General features: G+C 43.2%; 1 long non-coding RNA gene across 1 annotated transcript; it reads right to left on the bottom strand.

Annotated features, from left to right (window-relative positions):
- Positions 1 to 479: 479 nt before the first annotated feature.
- On the bottom strand, positions 480 to 18,549 carry LOC112073328 (uncharacterized). Its single transcript, XR_002894501.2, has 3 exons — positions 18,304 to 18,549; positions 1,132 to 1,167; positions 480 to 1,003 (listed from the first exon to the last, which is right to left on the bottom strand). It is a non-coding gene; the product is annotated as an uncharacterized lncRNA (long non-coding RNA).
- Positions 18,550 to 22,853: the final 4,304 nt, after the last annotated feature.

Below are 22,853 nucleotides of genomic sequence, written 5' to 3'. Positions count from 1 at the left end.
AAATTACAGGCCTCTCTCATCTTTTTAAGTGGGAGAACTTGCACAATTGGTGGCTGACTAAATACTTTTTTGCCCCACTGTATGTATGTATGTATACACTGTAACAAAAATATGTTGATTCAACGTACAATTTTTTTGTTGTTGTGAGTTTGTTCAACAAACTCACAATCCTATTGCAGCTGGTTGTTTTACAAATGTACGTTGAACCAACAGATTTTTTTTTTTTACAGCGTACACCCACACAAAATAAATAATAATAAACACACTCACACAGACCACACCACACACACACCCCATACACACCCAGATACACACACGCACACCCAGATACACATACTCCAGTGCTTGCCAAAATAACCCACATAACAAACATCACCTCAACATTAACATAGGTAGTTCTTACCAACTGATTGGTGACCTGTTATCTCAGGTAATAAAAAAACTCAGTAAGAACCAGACACACACACCCCATACACACCCAGATACACACACGCACACCCAGATACACATACTCCAGTGCTTGCCAAAATAACCCACATAACAAACATCACCTCAACATTAACATAGGTAGTTCTTACCAACTGATTGGTGACCTGTTATCTCAGGTAATAAAAAAACTCAGTAAGAACCAGAAGAATAATGACTAATATATAAATATAGAATATAGTCTGCTTTGTCAGGCATAAACCAGTGGGATATTGTGATAGGCATGAATATAAACGTGTGAAGCCTAAGTTAAGTGTATTGGCGTTCTATCTGATCAACACTGTCATGGCGCGTGGTGAGAATCATGCATGGCCACTCTCAGTCTCATCCCCACAGAAAGCTACTTCTGTGATTGGTCTTAGAAGCCTTACCATGATCCTCCGCTGGCTTCGCTGAGTGAGGGAAAACAGTTAACCGACATTACATTGGAATGATGAGGGGATGATTATGCCCTACTGACTAACACAAACACACACAGGTTAACACACACACATGCCCTGTTCTCACCCACCCTTATCTGTAAAAAAAAAGAAAAAAGAAAAAAAGAAAAATTGAATCAGACATTGATTTTAGTATAGGCCTAACCATTCATTGAAGTATTTCATGTATAAGTATTTGTCATCCATTTGTTATGAGTGAACTCACCAGCAGGTGCTGCTGCAGCCTTATCTGTCTTGGCCGCTACAATTAAAGACAAACATATACAATAATGAATAACTAAGTGACATATGTTTTCATCAGTTGTATGTAGAGGTTCTGTAAAGAGAGCAAATGTTAGATTCCAACCATACCATCTCGAAAACATCATGGACCATTAAACTTACAATATAGTTAATATAATATGAAATAATCACCACTGTGAATTACCAATATTTGACTTCACACTGTGCAAACATGCATACATACAAACATTTACAAATGATTTGAATGCACATGTATTATGTAGAAGTCTAGATATGCATAATCCACGCCTGCATACAGCACTGTAGTGTAAATTCAGAATGTTGATACATTAATGCATTCCCATGTACATTGTACATACAATATTATACCAGTACATAGACACATAACACATAAGTTCATACGATAAACAAATACATATTTTAATGTAACCACAGAGGAGTTGCACATTCGCTCAACCTTGCTTTGTGCAGTTCTTACCAATTTCTTCAGGCTCTGCCTCTGGCAAAGAAAGAGTATTGGAATTGGAGTCAAAGTAAGTACACTGTATATAGAAAAAAAGGTTGGCATTCATTGGGACGACTCATGTACTGGAGGCAGCTCTGCCATGTAGTCACTAGCTGGCACAGCCACAAAATCATAAAATAATTAACCCTAACCTTAACGACACTGTTAACCTTACGCCTAACCCTAACCATAAATAAATTTTTACAATATATAGCTAATTTTGACTTTGGAGCTGGCCCATCTAGTGGAAATCACTCAATTATGCCTCCAGGACAAGATTCATCCCAATAAACATCAACCTGCTATAGAAACAGTGGCTACTGTGTGTATATTCTTGATAGAGATGGGTAGTTTTAAAGAGAAGATCATTTAGATTTTAGATTTTTATTTCACCTTCATTTAACCAGGTAGGCTAGTTGAGAACAAGTTCTCATTTACAACTGTGACCTAGCCAAGATAAAGCAAAACAGTGCGACAAACAACAACACAGAGTTACACATGAGCAAAATAAATAAAATAAATAACAGTATGGGGATGCGGTAGTTGGATGGGCTATTTACAGATGGGCTATTTACAGGTGCAGTGATCTGGGAGCTGCTCTGACAGCTGGTGCTTAAAGTTAGTGAGGGAGATATGAGTCTCCAGCTTCAGTGATTTTTGCAGTTCGTTCCAGTCATTGGCAGCAGAGAACTGGAAGGAAAGGCGGCCAAAGGAGGAATTGGTTTTGGGGGTGACCAGTGAGATATACCTGCTGGAGTGCGTGCTACTGGTGGGTGCTGTTATGGTGACCAGTGAGCTGAGATATGGCGGGGCTTTACCTAGCAAAGACTTATAGATGACCTGGAGCCAGTGGGTTTGGCGACGAATATGAAGCGAGGGCCAGCCAACAAGAGCATACAGGTCGCAGTGGTGGGTAGTATATGGGGCTTTGGTGACAAAACGGATGGCACTGTGATAGACTGCATCCAATTTGCTGAGTAGAGACTGAACCACACAAACTGAACCACACAGTAACGGTAATGATCTCTGGCTCAAACTCTGGCCGGACACATGGATCTGCCATCCAAAGCTATAATTTGTACAGACAGTGTCCTTGTTCAGAGCACCTGTTAAAGTGATAACATAAATAGTCTCAGTGCCTTGGGATTTGTAGTCAGCTAAATCCATTAAACTACCCAACCACAGAATGGAGAACATCAACCAAGTCTCCCGAACCATCTCCATCTGATCAATCACAACTGACTTTTCAGAACTATTGTCCCATGAGTATAKCGAACTGCGATTCTYAGATTTCAGCCTTGGCCTTGACACTCTGGTTYTGCTGAARGACCCTGGCTGTGWTCTCAGTGTTGGCATACTGAGCAGCTGACACGTCTATTTTTGAAAAGGTTTGTTTTTCAGGCAGCAATATGTTAACGTTCTCAGCACATCTAGTTTTATCCCTGGCAACACCCACTGTCTTATGTCTCAGGGGGTCTTTGACGTACAGGGCATTAAAAGCCTTCTTTAGCCCAGGTTCTGTGCCTTTTGTAGCAGGCCCAGTCCATAGATGGAAGGTAAGTGGGTCAGTGAAGTTCTGGTGCTCCATTTGCTGCTCAGTCCACTATTGTTGACTGGGATGGGTGTTATGCACCATTGAGCACATGCCATGAGACGGTAAGCCCCGATGACAAGGCCTTGTGTCCTAAGCTGGCACAAAGCATTTGTTTAACCACCCATCATGACATTGTTAAAGGACACAGGATGAGTGGCTGTTGTGAAGCACAGGATAAATATGGAACATGTAGTGACTATCACTGCATGGTCTCCTCTGTGACAACAGTGTAGAAGTCAGCAATCAAAATGACAAATCCTGTCCCTATACTACAGTATGTTCCAGGACGGTGGTTACCAGTCAAATCCCCTGTTCAGATTCCCATGAAAATGTATAATAGCAGAAATTGATAGATGAGACCATCTCTAGATTCCATTGCTAAATAAGATGCCTTAGGATACTATAAAAACAGGCCGGAATTTGACGAGTGATTGTCTTTGGTTAGACCAACACCCAACCCCTTCTCTCCTTCAGCCCAGTTTGGCCAAGGCTTCTCTCTGTTTACGACCTGTCAGCACTCTCTCTATCACAGGCCGGCTCAGTGTCTGTCTATCTGCCGTACTCATACCAAAAGTTCTAAGTACAGCGTTATGTCAGAGAGAGAGAGAGAGAGATAGAGTGCGAGAGAGAGAGACAGACAGAATGACAGACAGAGAGAAAAGATGAGAGCGAGAGAAAGAGAGAAAAGAAGAGAGCCTAGAAATAAGAGAAAGTGAGAAGGAGCTAGAGGGAGAGGAAAATGAGAAAGGCCATCAGGGGTCAGATATGGTGAGAAGTGTTCAGTTGAGGGCTTGAGGGTCAGCTCCATCAGATTTAGTCATGGGAGAGATGGATACCATGGTGTATATTTAACAAATATCCTGTGAACCAGTGTTTGATTTCCTCAATTTCTCTAGCCAAGCTGCCCCATCACTGTCAAGCCTTCCTCTAAATATATACTGAACAAAAATATAAATGCAACATGTAAAGTGTTGGTCCCATGTTTCATGAGTTGGACATTTTCCATATGCACAAAAAGATTATATATCTAAAATTTTGCGCACAAATCAGTTTACATCCCTGTTAGTGAGCATTTCTCCTTTGCCAAGATAGTCCATCCACCTGACAGGTGTGGCATATCAAGAAGCTGATTAAACGGCATGGTCATTACACAGGTGCACCTTGTGCTGGGGACAATAAAAAGCCCCTCTAAAATGTGACGTTTTGTCACACAACACAATGCCACAGATCTCGTTTTGAGGGAGCGTGCAATTGGCATGCTGACTGCAGGAATGTCCACCAGAGCCGTTGCCAGAGAATTTAATGTTAATTTCTCTACCGCATCCAACGTCGTTTTAGAGAATTTGGCAATACGTCCAACCAGCCTCACAACCGCAGACGTGTATGGCGTCATGTGGGCGAGCAGTTTGCTGATGTCAATGTTGTGAACAGAGTGCCCCATGGTGGTGGTGGTGTTATGGTATGGGCAGGCATAAGCTATGGACAATGAACAAAATTGCGTTTTATCGATGGCAATTTGAATGCACATAGATACCATGACGAGATCCTGAGGCCCATTGTCGTGTCATTCAAGTGGTGGAAAAAGTACCCAATTGTCATACTTGAGTAAAAGTAAAGATACCTTAATAGAAAATGTAAAAGTGAAAGTAACCCAGTAAAATACTACTTGAGTAAAAGTATTTGGTTTTAAATATACTTAACTGTCAAAAGTAAATGTAAATGCTAAAATATAAGTAAAAGTACAAATCATTTCAAATTCCGTATATTAAGCAAACCAGGTGGCGCCATTTTCTTGTTTTTTATTTTATTTACGGATAGCCAGGGGTACACTCCAACACTCAGACATAATTTACAAACGAAGCATGTGTGTTTAGTGAGTCCGCCAGATCAGAGGCAGTAGGGATGACCAGGGATATTCTCTTGATAATTGTGTGAATTGGAACCTTTTCCTGTCCATCCGCCGCCATCACCTCATGTTTCAGCATGATAATGCACAGCCCCATGTCGCAAGGATCTGTAAACAATTCCTGAAAGCTGAAAATGTCCCAGTTCTTCCATGGCCTGCATACTCACCAGACATGTCACCCATTGAGCACGTTTGGGATGCTCTGGATCGACGGGTATGACAGCGTGTTCCAGTTCCTGCCAATATCCAGCAACTTTTCACAGCCATTGAAGAGGAGTGGGACAACATTCCACAGGCCACAATCAACAATCAACAGCCTGATCAACTCTATGCGAAGGAGATGTGTTYCGCTGCATGAGGCAAATGGTGCTTACACCAGATACTGACTGGTTTTCTGATCCATGCCCCTACCTTTTTTTTAAGGTATCTGTAACCAACAGATGCATATCTGTTTTCCCAGTCATGTGAAATCCATAGATTAGGGCCTAATGAATTTATTTCAATTGACTGATTTCCTTATATGAACTTTAACTCAGTAACATCTTTGAAATTGTTGCCTGTTGCATTCATATTTTTGTTCAGTATATATATATACACATACAGTTGAAGTCGGAAGTTTACATACACTTAGGTTGGAGTCATTAAAACTCCACAAATTTCTTGTAAACAAACTATAGTTTTGGCAAGTCGGTTAGGATATCTACTTTGTGCATGACACAAGTAATTTTTCCAACAATTGTTAACAGACAGATTATTTCACTTATCACTCACTGTATCACAATTCCAGTGGTCAGCAGTTTACTAAGTTGACTGTGCCTTTAAACGGCTTTGAAAATTCCAGAAATTGTCATGACTTAGAAGCTTCTGATAAGGCTATTGAATCATTTGAGTCAATTGGAGGTGTATCTGGTGATGTATTCAAGGCCTACCTTCAAACTCAGTGCCTCTTGCTTGACATCATGGGAAAATCAAAAAAAATGTGAAGACCTCCCACAGTCTGGTTCATCCTTGGGAGCAATTTCCAAACGCCTGAAGGTACCACGTTCATCTGTACAAACAATAGTACGCAAGTATAACCACCATGCGCACCACGCAGCCGTCATACCGCTCAGGAAGGAGACGCATTCTGTCTCCTAGAGATCAACGTACTCTGGTGCAAAACGGCGCAAATCAATCCCGAACAACAGCAAAGGACCTTGTGAACATGCTGGAGGAAACAGGTACAAAAGTATCTATATCCACAGTGAAACAAGTCCTATATCAACATAACCAGAAAGGCCGCTCAGCAAGGAGAAGCCACTGCTCCAAAACCGCCATAAAAAATCCAGACCACGGATTGGCAACTGCACATGGGGCAAAGATCATACTTTTGAGAAATTCCTTTGGTCTGATGAAACAAAAATAGAACTGTTTGACATAATGACCTTGTATGTTTGGAGGAAAAAGGGGAGGCTTGTAAGCGGTAGAACCACATCCCAACTGTGAAGTCACGGGGTTGCACATCATGTTGTGGGCTGCTTTGCTGCAGAGGGACTGTGCACTTCACAAAATAGATGCATCATGAGGTGAGGAGAATTTATGTGGAATATATTGAACGCCAACATCTCATGATGTCAGTCAGGAAGTTAAAGCTTGGTCGCAAATGGGTCTTCCAAATGGACAATGACCCCAAGCATACCTCCAAAGTTGTGTCAAAATGTCTTAAGGACAACAAAGTCAAGGTATTGGAGTGGCCATCACAAAGCCCTGACCTCAATCCTATAGAAAATTTGTGGGCAGAACTGAAAAAGCGTGTGCGAGCAAGGAGGCCTACCAACCTGACTCAGTTACACCAATGGGCCAAAATTCACCCAAATGATTGTGGGAAGCTTGTGGAAGGCTACCCAAAATGTTTGCCCCAAGTTAAACAATTTAAAGGCAATGCTACCAAATATTAATTGAGTGTATGTAAACATCTGACCCACTAGGAATGTGATGAAAGAAATAAGCTGAAATAAATCATTCTCTCTACTATTATTCTGATATTTCACATTCTTAAAATAAAGTGGTGATCCTAACTGACCTAAAACAAGGAATTTTTACCAGGATTAAATGTCAAGAATTGTGAAAAACTGTGTTTAAATGTATTTGGCTAAGGTGTATTTAAACTTCTAACGTCAACAGTATATATATAAGTGGTGCTTCATCTTTTTGGGAAGAATCCATCATATTATATTATCATCATCATTTGAGGTTTACAGATTAAAAATCAGGGACAAATCAAAATGGCAAGTTCTTTACCATTCAATAAGAAATGGAAATGCATGGGGGGGCATTTAGCTTTTGAACTATGCTATACAGTAAATGAAAGTGCACGTCTTCACTCACAGGGTTATATGGATTAAGGATATCATATTCTTTCTCAAAATATACAGAATCTTTCAACATTCGTACCAGGTAGCCTGAGTATTTATGTTATATAAATATATATATATACTCTCTCAGCTCTCTCCCCCTCTACTTCTCCCTCTCTCTCTTTTTGAAGGGTAACCTCCGTGGAATGTTCTTAATCTCTCTTGACATTTCCCCCTCTTCCTTCTCTCTGTGTGCTTCTCCTCCCTCAGATACAGTAGTAGTAAGCCATAGACAGTCTACTGCCACGTGTGGCCTCATTTTATACATCACTTTCAAAGGCTTAATCTTTGAAGTGTTCGCTAATTTCATCACTGACCCAGGTCACAATGTATATACATTAGCAAGAYTTGTCTTAAAGAGTTGAATCTGTGATATCTTGAAAAGAACATATGTTTGTTTTATACTACCATTAGAGTTATATATTGCGGTAATGCATCTACAGTACGCTTGGTGAGGATTCCTTTCCCTTAAGCCAATGTTAGAGGGCTTCTGAAATACCTCCCTATAGGCTCTTTAATGTAGGGGCCGACGCTGGAGTAGAGAAGCAGGTATGGGGAGTTGAACATTTAATGAGGAACAGACATGGAACAGGACAGGAACAGCATCAGTACACGGGTAACACAATGACATACGAACATTAATCCTGAAGCAGGGAACAGAGCTTGGGACAGACAGATATAAGGGAGGTAATGACACAGGTGATTGAGTCCAGGTGAGTCCAATAATTGCTGATGCGCATGACAAGGGAAGGCAGGTGTGCGTAATGATGGTTGCAGGAGTGCGTAATGCTGGGGAGCCTGGTGCCTTCGAGCGCCAGGGAGGGGGAGAGGGAGCAGGCGTGTCACTTTAACAAGTCTACAACCGTGAGTTAAAGGCAACATGGTGTGTTAATGGCGCTTGGTGACCCTCACAACACCACAGAGATATCTACAACCTATAGACGTGTGACATACGTGTGACATACAGTGCATTCAGAAAGTATTCAGACTCCTTCCCTTTTTCCAAAAATGTTTAGGTTACAGCCTTATTCTAAAACGTTTTCAATTGTTATTTTCTCCAATCAATGTACACACAATACCCCATAATGACAAAGCAAAAACAGGTTTTTAGAAATGTTTGCAAATGTATATATATATATATTTTTTTTTAATGAAATATTACATTTACATAAGTAAATTCAGACCCTTTACTCAGTATTTTGTTGGAGCACCTTTGGCAGTGATTACAGCTTCAAGTCTTCTTTGGTATAACGCTACAAGCTTGGCACACCTGTATTTGGGGAGTAGGGATGCACCTGGGCTCAATTTCAAGTCTCATAGCAAAGGGTCTGAACACCTATGTAAATAAGGTATCTGTTTTTTATTTGTAATACATTTGCCAACATTTCAAAAAAACTGTTTTTGCTTTGTCATTATGGGCTATTGTGTGTAGATTGATTAGGAAAACTATTAGTTTAATACATTTTAGAATAAAGCTGTAATGTAACAAAATGTGGAAAAGGTCAAAGGGTCTGAATACTTTCCGAATGCACTGTACATGTCTCATTACCCATAACATTACTCACATGTGATGCTGCACACCCCAAAAAATCCTGCATATCAGTATGGGAGAGTGGGTTAAGTTGAGCCAAAGGGGTTTCTTCCATCATTTCATGGAAGAAACCACATGGAAAAATAGGTAAGCAAGTTAGGTCCAAACAGGTGATTTTCACCAATCAAAAATTTATTGTGTTAAGATTTCATGATGCTTGTTTCTAAACCAAAGTAGATCATTTTAAGATTGTTCTATACATCAGTTGGTCTCTATAAACTTCAATATGAGGACCTAAACCTAACCTCCTGTTGTGGCTAATAAAAGTCCTAATGTTCAGTGTTCGTAGGTGTATCTAGTACACCTACGAAACCTATACACCTACACCTACGGAGCCCTATCTAGAACAGGGCTCCGGGCAGCCAGCGGAAATGAGGAAAACTCGCCTCCTGCGGACCTGGCATCCTTTCACTCCCTCCTTCTCACATTTTCCTCCTCTGTCTCTTGCTGCCAAAGCCACTTTCTACCACTCTAAATTCCAAGCACTTGCCTCTAACCCTAGGAAGCTCTTTGCCACCTTCTCCTCCCTCCTGAATCCTCCTCCCCCTCCCCCCCCCCCCCCCCTCTCCCTCTCTGCAGATGACTTCGTCAACCATTTGAAAAGAAGGTCGACGACATCCGATCCTCGTTGCTAAGTCAAACGACACCGCTGTTCTGCTCACAAAGCCCTACCCTGTGCTCTGACCTCTTTCTCCCCTCTCTCTCCAGATGAAATCTCGCGTCTCTTGACGGCGGCCGCCCAACAACCGCCCGCTTGACCCTATCCCCTCCTCTCTTCTCCAGACTATTTCCGAGACCTTCTCCCTTACCTCACCTCGCATCATCAACTCATCCCTGACCGCTGGCACGTCCCTTCCGTCTTCAAGAGAGCGAGAGTTGCACCCCTTCTGAAGAAACCTACACTCGATCCCTCCGATGTCAACAACTACAGACCAGTATCCCTTCTTTCTTTTCTCTCCAAAACTCTTGAACTGCCGTCCTTGGCCAGCTCTCCTGCTATCTCTCTCAGAATGACCTTCTTGATCCAAATCAGTCAGGTTTCAAGACTAGTCATTCAACTGAGACTGCTCTTCTCTGTATCACGGAGGCGCTCCGCACTGCTAAAGCAACTCTCTCTCCTCTGCTCTCATCCTTCTAGACCTATCGGCTGCCTTCGATACTGTGAACATCAGACCTCCTCTCCACCCTCTCCGAGTTGGGCATCTCCGCGCGGCCCACGCTTGGATGCGTCCTACCTGACAGGTCGCCTCCTACCAGGTGGCGTGGCGAGAATCTGTCTCCTCACCACGCGTTCTCACCACTGGTGTCCCCCAGGGCTCTGTTCTGGGCCCTCTCCTGTTCTCGCTATACACCAATCACTTGGCTCTGTCATAACCTCACATGGTCTCTCCTATCATTGCTATGCAGACGACACACAATTAATCTTCTCCTTTCCCCCTTCTGATGACCAGGTGGCGAATCGCATCTCTGCATGTCTGGCAGACATATCAGTGTGGATGACGGATCACCACCTCAAGCTGAACCTCGGCAAGACGGAGCTGCTCTTCCTCCCGGGGAAGGACTGCCCGTTCCATGATCTCGCCATCACGGTTGACAACTCCATTGTGTCCTCCTCCCAGAGCGCTAAGAACCTTGGCGTGATCCTGGACAACACCCTGTCGTTCTCAACTAACATCAAGGCGGTGGCCCGTCCTGTAGGTTCATGCTCTACAACATCCACAGAGTACGACCCTGCCTCACACAGGAAGCGGCGCAGGTCCTAATCCAGGCACTTGTCATCTCCCGTCTGGATTACTGCAACTCGCTGTTGGCTGGGCTCCCTGCCTGTGCCATTAAACCCCTACAACTCATCCAGAACGCCGCAGCCCGTCTGGTGTTCAACCTTCCCAAGTTCTCTCACGTCACCCCGCTCCTCCGCTCCCTCCACTGGCTTCCAGTTGAAGCTCGCATCCGCTACAAGACCATGGTGCTTGCCTACGGAGCTTGAGGGAACGGCACCTCAGTACCTTCAGGCTCTGATCAGGCCCTACACCCAAACTAGGGCACTGCGTTCATCCACCTCTGGCCTGCTCGCCTCCCTACCACTGAGGAAGTACAGTTCCCGCGCAGCCCAGTCAAAACTGTTCGCTGCTCTGCCCCCCAATGGTGAACAAACTCCCTCACGACGCCAGGACAGCGGAGTCAATCACCACCTTCCGGAGACACCTGAACCCCACCTCTTTAAGGAATACCTAGGATAGGATAAAGTAATCCTTCTGACCCCCCCCCCCTTAAAATTAGTGCACTATTGTAAAGTGGCTGTTCCACTGGATGTCATAAGGTGAATGCACCAATTTGTAAGTCGCTCTGGATAAGAGCGTCTGCTAAATGACTTAAATGTAAATGTTAAATGTATTGTAATTCAATGAGTAATTATATTTCTAAGTGAATAACCTACAGTACATACAGTATGTGATACAAATAAACATCTTTATCTAGACATCAGCATGTGCTCGTTTATCTATAAAAGTCACCATGGTATAATACGCAGGTTGGAATTTATTGTCATGAATCTTGCCCTGGAGGCAGCTCTGAAGTGTGGTCACTAGCTGGCACAGCCACAAAGTCATCAAAACCCTAACCTTAACCACACTGCTAACTCTAATGCCTAACCCTAACCTTAAATTAAGACCAAAAATATATATTTTTATTTTCATTCATTTTTACGATACAGATGATTTTGACTTTGCAGCTGGCCCATCTAGTGGAAAAAGCTCAGTTCTGCATACGTGGCAAGATTCATGAAAATCAACGTCAACCTGCGTATAATGCAGGCATTTTCACATTTTCATAAATATATTAAACTATAGCACCAAGCGGGCATATTCACATAAGGACTCAAAGGGGAGATTTATATTCAAAGGGTCTATTTATACCGCTGAGCGTGTGGTGGAGTATCAATGGTATTATTGGCATTTGGCGGGCATCTATGCTGGGGGCAGAGTGTGACTGATGGAGTTTCATCGTTTTATGATGAGAGTGATGCTTTTGGCAGCATGGGAGTACACTTAAGCCTCTGCTCTCTATATCGCTCCATCATTTGGCGGTTTTATTTGACAGTTCCGATGATATGAGTTATAGAGGTATATGTCATACAGTGTTTTCTGGACAAAGGCAGAAGGAGGGGGCATATTCTAAGGAGTAGTAGTAGGGGTGTAGGGAAGGTGGCATGGTGGAGGGAGAGTAATGTAAGTTGAATGAATACCATAACATATATGCAGGCCTATATTGCTGGCATCAGGTCTGGCTATGAATAGCATTAATACCACTCTAATGTAGTAATTATTTGTGGTTGTAACTTGGCGGAGGTTGTGGTGGGTCACAGCCAGGTGTATTTGTTTCCACTGTGCAGTAGTTGTGCTGTGTAATCGCTGCAGCTGTCTTTTACCACAGCATGTGTGGGCTATAGAWGTCACTGGGCTGGCAACTATAACTTCACCTGTTTAACGAACCACTTTCATGTTTTCCAACATGGCAACAGGAAGAGGTGGGAGGACATTTACTAGGGTACTACAGTACTGAGGTAAGCCTGTAAGGGAACATAGGAAGGGAGGGGACAGAACCTGGGAGGGAACCTGGGAGGGTAGTATATCACACTTTATTTTATCAGACAGTAATGATGATAAGAATTATAGCCTGTATGCATTCCTCAAGTGATGTCTCTCTCCGCTACCCCTCCCCCCCATCCGCTGGCACYCGTCTGGGGTGAAGGTCTATAGTGGAACAGTGGAGGAGAGAGGATGAGACATGGTAATAGGAGTGGTAGAGAAGTAAACAGAGAGAGAGGACAATACCAAATACTATTTGGTATTGTCGTAAATATGACAGAGTTAGAACTATTTTAGAACATCTTGTAAATAGAAAGCTTTCAACAAAAACTACTTTGGCAAAGAGGAAAATGACACCTCTTTAGGGAAGTAGAATCTGCAGAATGGAATAAACGAGACCCCATAAATATCATCCCAAACTGTCCTCTATCTTTTCCATTCATCTCCATTCATTACCATTCCCTCCGCATCTCTCTCCGTGCAGAGGGCGCTTAAAATAGGTCTGGCTCAAAGCGCAGAAAAACACTTTTACATTAGAGGACATTACCAAATACTACTGCCAGTGTTCCTATCCGCCACAAAATGCTTACGGAGTATTTATAAAGTCTTAGTTAATGACATATTGGGGCTTAACGGTTCACACTCTGATTGTGAACTCCTCTGGCTCTCTGTTGACTCTGCATCTGTCTGTAATCCATCAAGCCAGAGCTGCATACCTGGGGGGGCATGGTGACGACCCTGGTATGAGGTAATGCTATACTCACTGCCTCGGTTTCATGAGGGCAGGGTGTGGAAGAGGAGGCTCAGGAGACGTCAGTCTTTCCCTGCCACTCTGTCCNTTTTATCAGACAGTAATGATGATAAGAATTATAGCCTGTATGCATTCCTCAAGTGATGTCTCTCTCCGCTACCCCTCCCCCCCATCCGCTGGCACACGTCTGGGGTGAAGGTCTATAGTGGAACAGTGGAGGAGAGAGGATGAGACATGGTAATAGGAGTGGTAGAGAAGTAAACYGAGAGAGAGGACAATACCAAATACTATTTGGTATTGTCGTAAATATGACAGAGTTAGAACTATTTTAGAACATCTTGTAAATAGAAAGCTTTCAACAAAAACTACTTTGGCAAAGAGGAAAATGACACCTCTTTAGGGAAGTAGAATCTGCAGAATGGAATAAACGAGACCCCATAAATATCATCCCAAACTGTCTATCTTTTCCATTCATCTCCATTCATTACCATTCCCTCCGCATCTCTCTCCGTGCCTTACCAGAGGGCGCTTAAAATAGGTCTGGCTCAAAGCGCAGAAAAAAACTTTTACATTAGAGGACATTACCAAATACTACTGCCAGTGTTCCTATCCGCCACAAAATGCTTACGGAGTATTTATAAAGTCTTAGTTAATGACATATTGGGGCTTAACGGTTCACACTCTGATTGTGAACTCCTCTGGCTCTCTGTTGACTCTGCATCTGTCTGTAATCCATCAAGCCAGAGCTGCATACCTGGGGGGGCATGGTGACGACCCTGGTATGAGGTAATGCTATACTCACTGCCTCGGTTTCATGAGGGCAGGGTGTGGAAGAGGAGGCTCAGGAGACGTCAGTCTTTCCCTGCCACTCTGTCCTGGCAGCAGGGCCCAGTCCAGAAGAAGGGGTAGAAAGGGGTGTGGGTAGAGGGGGTCAGTGGCAGTCGGTGCCATTTAAGATTAGGGAGGACGGTAAAACATTTTAAGGGCCTTAATTCTATTACAGTATATTGGATGACTGTCATTCATATTCCTTTCACCAAGCTCCGTGTAACAGCGATAGCTTTAGACTACGGCATGATACTTGAATTTGTCCTATACCCATCATGAGGTTGCTACATCCTAGCCTAGAAATTAAAGTTTAACGTAGGTGCACAGGTCAAGAGACAAATTGGTGTAATCAACGTGACAGACAGGGACACATTCAATACCACATTGTACACTCTTGCCTGCACCTAGCTGATCTAGGGTGTAGTCATTAGTCCAAACAGTTTAAAAACATTATGTTTTGCAACTAAAACAAGTTTTTATTGGACAAATACAGGTAGGTCCATCCCGTTTAGTTCCGTTTGCTTCTGTTTAAGAAACATTTTGCAACAGAATTGGTGGAATGAATACACCCCTGATCACAAAGTTCACTTTCATAGCAGCCATACAAACAGCGTCATCACATCTACACGCTCTCCTCCTCTCACATTTTCCCTTCACTTGAGGACTTCAGTGCACAACACAACAGCTGTCTGTGACCAGGCGAAAAAACCTCTCCAAGCCAAACCTTCATACCATAAGTGCTACACACAGCCTGCATCGTTGTCACCATATTAGCTAACGTCAACATACACGACATGACCAAAAGTATGTGGACACCTGTTCGTCGAACATCTCATTCCAAAATCATCGGCATTAATATGGAGTTGGTCCCCCCATTGCTGCTATAACGGCCTCCACTCTTCTGGGAAGGCTTTCCACTAGATGTTGGAACATTGTTGCGGGGACTTGCTTCCATTCAGCCATAAGAGCATTAGTGAGGTTGGGCACTGATGTTGGGCGATTAGGTCATGCTGAAACAGGAAAAGCCCCCCCCCCCCAAACTGTTGCCACACAGTTGGAAGCACATAATCATCTAGAATGTCATTGCATGCTGTAGCATTAAGATTTCCCTTCACTGGATCTAAGGGCCCTAGCCCGAACAATGAAAAACAGCCCCAGACCATTATTTCTCCTCCAACAAACTTTATAGTTGGCACTATGCATACGGGCAGGTAGCGTTCTCCTGGCATCCACCAAACCCAGATTCATCCATTCGACTGCCAGATGGTGAAGTGTGAAGTTGTCATAATTACTGTGTAAGTCAAAGGAATGGGGTGAGATCCATGAGCCTCCTAAGTTTTGTATTGAAGTCAATGTATCCAGAGGAGGACGGAAAATAGCTGTCCTCTGGCTACACCATGGTGCTACCCTACAGAGTACTGTTAAGGCTACTGTAGACCTTCACAGAGTGATTTAATCAGTTATTTGGTGATGTGAATATATTTAGTACAGTTTTATCTAAAAAATATCACTTTTAAATGTTTCACTATTTAAAAAAAAAAAATGTATTCACTGAGTAGGATGGTCCTCCCCTTCCTCCTCTGAAGAGCCTCCACTTGAAGGGGTCATGAAACCCTAAACTTTCACTAATCAAATGGCCCCACCGCAAAACACGTTGGTGGGATATCATAACACTCTATTAGGGACATTTCCCTGCACCGGTCCACTGCTCCAGACCCCCAGGGAGGGGGGTGTAAAGATGCTGATCTTTCACTGCATTACAGCGAATAATTCATTGTGTTATTTTCGCTCCCCTGATGAAGGGAAGCAGCGTCAACAAACAACTCTTCACCTGTTATCACCTCTCATATTGCCTGAGTGTAACTGATACCATGATGTGTCTCACAATCATATACTGTATGTCCAAAACACAAGACATTCATGGCTAATCATTAATATCTCTGATAAAATATTCATATTTTCCACAACACTAGTTTGATCAAGCTTAGGTATTCCCTCTCTGGTATTCTCAATCCCCTTCCTCAGGCTAAGCACACAGGCTGCAGAACTATTCTTAATGCTGTTTATTGGGAAGCGTGCTTTCTCCATGTCCCAGTGGCTTCTTGAGTACCAGACAGTCATCATGGGGGAGGGAAGGGCTCGGGGGCTGAGTTGAAGTAGAAAGGGGGGGGGGGGCAAGGATTTGGGGTTGGTGGAAAAGTAAGTGAGAGCAGTCTAAAGGATGGAATTAATGTGGTGACAGGAACACGATCTACATGATGTCATGATGCTAGATTGGCAACACATGGCTGAGACATAAAGAAATTGGTGTGGAATTACTCTGAGCCAGCCAGGCAGGCAGTATAAACAGGAATAACAGTGGTGAAACGAAGGTAAGATGACAGAGTACAGTAAAAAATAAAAAATAAACATATAGTAAATAGAGTACAAGATACTGTATGCCCTTTGAATACATTTACTGTATATAGTTAATAGTCTATGGTAAGGATCCAAACAGGCCACATTAATCGGTTAGCCCAATGAAAGAGTTTAGTAGAGGTGTAAGTGAAGTAGACAGGCAATCAGGGTCAGATAGATTGAGCCTCTGAGGTGCAGAGAAGTGATATGAAGAGGTCACACCTGACATGGCATAACCCCCTCCGACACATAATCTCATTCATCTTTCTCCCCTCATCTTATCGGTATGCTTTACTATGCTACTGCTCTACTCTGTTCTTCCACACTACACTCTTAGAAAAAAGAGTTTCAAAAGGGTTTTTCAGTTGTCCCCATAGGAGAACCCTTTTTGGTTCCAGGTAGAACGCTTTTTGGTTCCAGGTAGAACCCTTTCGGGTTCCATGTAGAACCCTCTGTAGAAAGGGTTATACATGGAACCCAAAAGGGTACTTCAAAGAGTTCTCCTATGGGGAAAGCCGAAGATCCCTTTAAGGTTCTAGATAGCACCTTTCTTTCTAAGAATGATTCTTCTCCCTCCCTCCCTGTTTGAGTCTCTCAAATGTCATGTTGCCATGTGATTTACAGTGCCTTAAGGTCACTGTTGAAAAGAGACCATGACATATTTTAGATCCCCTCAGATAGACAATCATTACTACATACGGGCAATAAATTTCACTGACACTTATGGCAATGTTTTGTTAACAGATGCCGGAGCTGCCATGTCTAGGTCTTCACAACAACTAATTCCATGCATAAAAGACCTACGTATTGCTGGTGTTAATGCTGTCTGAATATAGGCCAACAATGTATAAGTCCTCACACTTGAACCACTTTTCCCCATATCAACAGTGTGGGTCTATTACAGACATGGGAAGACTTTGTGGTGTTAAAGAGCACAGATCTGGGCAAATAATAACATGAACCTTATTATCATCTATAACCTAATTTTAACAGATATGTGCTATTTTCGATAGTGCCAAATAGATGGTTTGTAGATGTTCAGTAGATCAATTATCTATCAACATCATTTTAACTAACTATCCACTCTAACCATAGACCTAACCTTAACCCTTATCATAATGTTTATAATAATAAAAGTTCCAAACTAACTATTGAGACGAGATAGGCCTCTACCTTGCCACTGCCTGGACTCTCCACCATCACAAAAACAGACAGATTCTCACTATCTTTCCTGCCATCCACTTTTCTCTTTACCTCACTCTACCTTCATAATGAATGCAACCTATGTTAATTCAGATGATTTCATCACTTTGTCATGCTTATCGTAACATTTCCCAACAGATATGCCAATAAACTTCATATGTTACTACTGTGAACGCTATGGGGGTATAAAGTGCAAAAACAACAACGTATCACATTATCAACAACATACTATCATACGTAGGGAACCAGCCTATGGGAGTAGTAGAGAGTCTGTCTCGGTCYATGACAGGAYGAACACTGACCAATATAGATACACAGAAGTCCAAAGAGGACACTAGCTGTACAACAGTACTGAAGCTTATGTGTATGACCTGCTTACCTGGCTTCTTGGCTTCGGGCATAGCTGCGATAGTGTGTCTATCTCTTCCTCTGACTGTGTCTCCCTCCCTCCTTGTCTGTTAGTCTGTCTGCTTTTCCTCCTTCATCCCTTTTTATTCCCTCCTCCCTCTCCACTTCAGCCCCCCTCCCCAGGAAAAGGCTGTCAGATGACACCTAGAGGGGATCCAGGAGCTCTGAGGAAAGAAGGGGTAGAGGGTGAGAAGGAAAGGAAGACAGCATAGAGGTGAATGGGGGTTGGATGCAGTAATGAAGAGGACGACCCGGCTGGAAACTGTTAACTGGTTAACACGGTAGGGCGGGAGCCAGCCCATTAGCTAATTGATTGACACACCGATTAGCATTGATTGACAGGTTGATTGTCTGACTGTTCTCTATATCACTTTTGACTGTCTAACACAAGACACCTTAGGCAAGTTTCCATTGACCCAGGTTTATCCAACAAAATCAGTGGAGCCCCACCTGTTTAGTGAAGACATCAAAACTATGAAATAACACATATGGAATCATGTCGTAACCAATTTTGTTTTCATCAAATCAAAATATATTTTAGATTTTATATTCTTCAAAGTAGCCACCCTTTGCATTGATGACAGCTTTGCACACTCTTGGCATTCTCTCAACCAGCTTCAAGAGGGATGCTTTTCCAACAGTCTTGAAGGAGTTCCCACATATGCTGAGCACTTGTTGGCTGCTTTTCCTTCACTCTGCAGTKCAACTCATCCCAAACCATCTCAATTGGGTTGAGGTGGMGTGATTGTGGAGGCWAGGTCATCTGATGCAGCACTCCATCACTCTCCTTCTTGGTCAAATAGCCCTTACACAGCCTGGAGGGGTGTTTTGGGTCATTGTCCTGTTGAAAAATAAATGGTAGGCCCACTAAGCGCAAACCAGATGGGATGGTGTATTGCTGCAGAATGCTGTGGTAGCCATGCTGGTTAAGTGTGCCTTGAATTCTAAATAAATCCCTGTCGGTGTCACCAGCAAAGCTCCCCCACACCATCACACCTTCTCCTCCATGCTTCACATTGGGAACCACACACGAGGAGATCATTCGTTCACTTACTCTGCGTCTCACAAAGACACGGCGGTTGGAGCCAAAAATCTCAAATTTGGACTCATCAGACCAAAGGACAGATTTCCACTGGTCTAATGTCCTTTGCTCGTGTTTCTCGGTCCAATTCACACAGTCTCCTTTGAACAGTTGATGTTGAGGTATGTCTGTTACTTGAACTCTGTGAAGCATTTATTTGGGTTGCAATCTGAGGTGCAGTTAACTCTAATAAACGTATCCTCTGCAGCAGAGGTAACTCTGGCTCTTCCTTTCCTGTGGCGGGTCCTCATGAGAGCCAGTTTCATCACATCGCTTGATGGTTATTGCAACTGCACTTGAAGAAACTTTCAAAGTTCTTGAAATGTTCTGGATTGACTGACCTTCATGTCTTAAAGTAATGATGGTCTGTCGCACACCTGTTAATTGAAATGCATTCCAGGTGACTACCTCATGAAGCTGGTTGAGAGAATGCCAAGAGTGTGCAAAGCTGTCATCAAGGCAAATGAGTGGCTACTTTGAAGAATCTCAAATGTAAAATATATTTTGATTTGTTTAACACTTTTTGGGTTACTACATGATTCCATATGTATTATTTCATAGTTTTGATGTCTTCCCTATTATTCTACAAAATAGTAAAATAGTACAAATAAAGAAAACCCTTGGAATATTTTGTAACTTATTTTGAACATAATGTTTCTGCCACCTTATCTTACAGCAAAAAAGAGCTTCTGGATATCAGGACAGCGATCACTCACCTCGGATTAGACTAAGATTTTTTCTTCAACAAGCAGGACACACAGGATGTACTTCAGACACCCGACAAGGCCAAAATCTCCGTCATTGGCAAGAGAAAGAGACGCAGGTACAGAGGACACAGAGCAGGGTGCCTCGTAAGGATCCGTCGACGGCGAGTGGGAAAGCTGCCTTTACCGTCAGTATTACTTGCCAACGTACAATCATTGGACAATAAATTAGACAAGGTACGATCACGAATATCCTATCAACGGAACATCAAAAACTGTAACGTCTTATGTTTCACCGAATCGTGGGTGAATGACGACATGGATATTCAGCTTGCGGGATATACGCTGCACCGGCTAGATATAACAACACACTCCGGTAAGACGAGAGGGGGCGGTCTGTGCATATTTGTAAACAACAGCTGGTGCCCAAAATCTAAGGAAGTCTCTAAATTTTGCTCGCCTGAAGTAGAGTATCTCATGATAAGCTGTATACCACACTATTTGCCAAGAGAGTTTTCATCTATATTTTTCGTGGCTGTTTATTTACCACCACAGACGGATGCTGGCACTAAGACCGCACTCAGTCAGCTGTATAAGGAAATAAGCAAACAGGAAACCGCACACCCAGAGGCGGCGCTCCTAGTGGCCGGATTAAATCAGTTTTACCTAATTTCTATCAGCATGTTAAATGCGCAACCAAAGGGAAAAAAATTCTAGATCACCTGTACTCCACACACAGAGACGCATACAAAGCTCTCCCTTGCCCTCCATTTGGCAAATCTGACCACAATTCTATCCTCCTGAATCCTGCTTATAAGCAAAAATTAAAGCAGGAAGCACCAGTGACTCGGTCAATAAAAAAGCGGTCAGATGAAGCAGATCTTTTGATGGCATTGAGGAGTACACCACATCAGTCACTGCCTTTATCAATAAGTGGATCGAGGACGTCATCCCCACAGTGACTGTACGCACATACCCCAACCAGAAGCCATTGATTACAGGCAACATTCGCACTGAGCTAAAGGGTAGAGCCGCCGCTTTCAAGGTGCGGGACTCTAACCAGGAAAGCTTATAAGAAAACCTGGTATGCCCTCCGACAAACCATCAAACAGGCAAAGCGCCAATACAGGACTAAGATCGAATCGTACTACACCGGCTCCGATGCTCGTCTTTATGTGGCAGGGCCTGCAAACTATTACAGACTACAAAGGGAAACACAGCCGCGAGCTGCCCAGTGACACAAGCCTACCAGATGAGCTAAATCACTTCTATGCTCGCTTCAAGGCAAGCAACACTGAGGCATGCATGACAGCATCAGCTGTTCCGGACGACTGTGTGATCACGCTCTCCGTAGCCGACATGAGTAAGACCTTTAAACAGGTCAACATTCACAAGGTCGTGGGGCCAGACGGATTACCAGGACGTGTGCTCAGGGCATTTGCTAACCAACTGGCATGTCTCTTCACTAACATTTTCAACATGTCCCTGATTGAGTCTGTAATACCAACATGTTTCAAGCAGACCACCATAGTCCCTGTGCCCAAGAACACTAAGGTAACCTGCCTAAATGACTACAGACCCGTAGCACTCACCTCCGTAGCCATGAAGTTCTTTGAAAGGCTGGCAATGGCTCATATTATCACCATTATCTCAGAAACCCTATACCCACACCAATATGCATACTGCCCAAACAGATCCACAGATGATGCCATCTCTATTGCACTCCACACTGCCCTTTCCCACCTGGACTACAGCTCAGCTTTCAATGCCATAGTGTCCTCAAAGCTCATCACTAAGCTAAGGATCCTGGGACTAAACACCTCCCTCTGCAACTGGATCCTGGACTTCCTGACGGGCCGCCCCCAGGTGGTGAGGGTAGGTAGCAACACATCCGCCACGCTGATCCTGAACACTGGAGTCCCTCAGGGGTGCGTGCTCAGTCCCCTCCTGTACTCCCTGTTCACCCACGACTGTGTGGCCAAGCACGACTCAAACACCATCATTAAGTTTGCAGACGACACAACAGTGGTAGGCCTATCACTGACAACGATGAGACAGTCTAAAGGGAGGAGGTCAGAGACCTGGCCGAGTGGTGCCAGAATAACAACGTACAGTGGATTGCAAAAGTATTCACCCCCCTTGGCATTTTTCCTATTTTGTTGAATTACAACCATGTAATTTAAATGGATTTTTATTTGGATTTCATGTAATGGACCTGAACTGCTACTATAGATCTGTCCCGAGAGGACTGAATGATCCATAGTAGAGGTTGACACTTGATTCTTTTAACACTAAAATTCTAATTTGAGATACATGTTAAGGACCATACACCAACTGGTGCACCCACTCTGATCTTCCAAGGTTCTTAACTTCTCAGTAGGGGCTCATAAGATATTAATGAGTGATTCCTCACAAACTACAACAAAAGAAGGTGATTTCAGAGATTTCCACAAAATGTAATCCATAGAATGGTCTTTTGGAAGGATTGTTGACACCAATTGTTGCTTTGTAGCAGCTACAGATTAAACATGATGGAGTCTTAAAGGAGGCCTGGGTAAGGCCAAAATGTCATAAAATATTCCATATTCAATTAATTATTTCTCAATTATGCTTTAAGATAAACATTTCAAATATTGGTCAACAATCCTTACTCTGTGGATTAAATTACATGAAAATCTTATTTCGCTCTAGTTTCGTGATGCATACAGATTATTATTTTTGAAGGTCATTCTACAG

The sequence above is a fragment of the Salvelinus sp. IW2-2015 genome, unplaced genomic scaffold, assembly GCF_002910315.2.
Source record: "Salvelinus sp. IW2-2015 unplaced genomic scaffold, ASM291031v2 Un_scaffold2228, whole genome shotgun sequence".
NCBI lineage: Eukaryota > Metazoa > Chordata > Actinopteri > Salmoniformes > Salmonidae > Salvelinus > Salvelinus sp. IW2-2015.
Note: the sequence above shows the minus strand (reverse complement) of the source record. Positions and strands in the feature narration are given on the sequence as shown.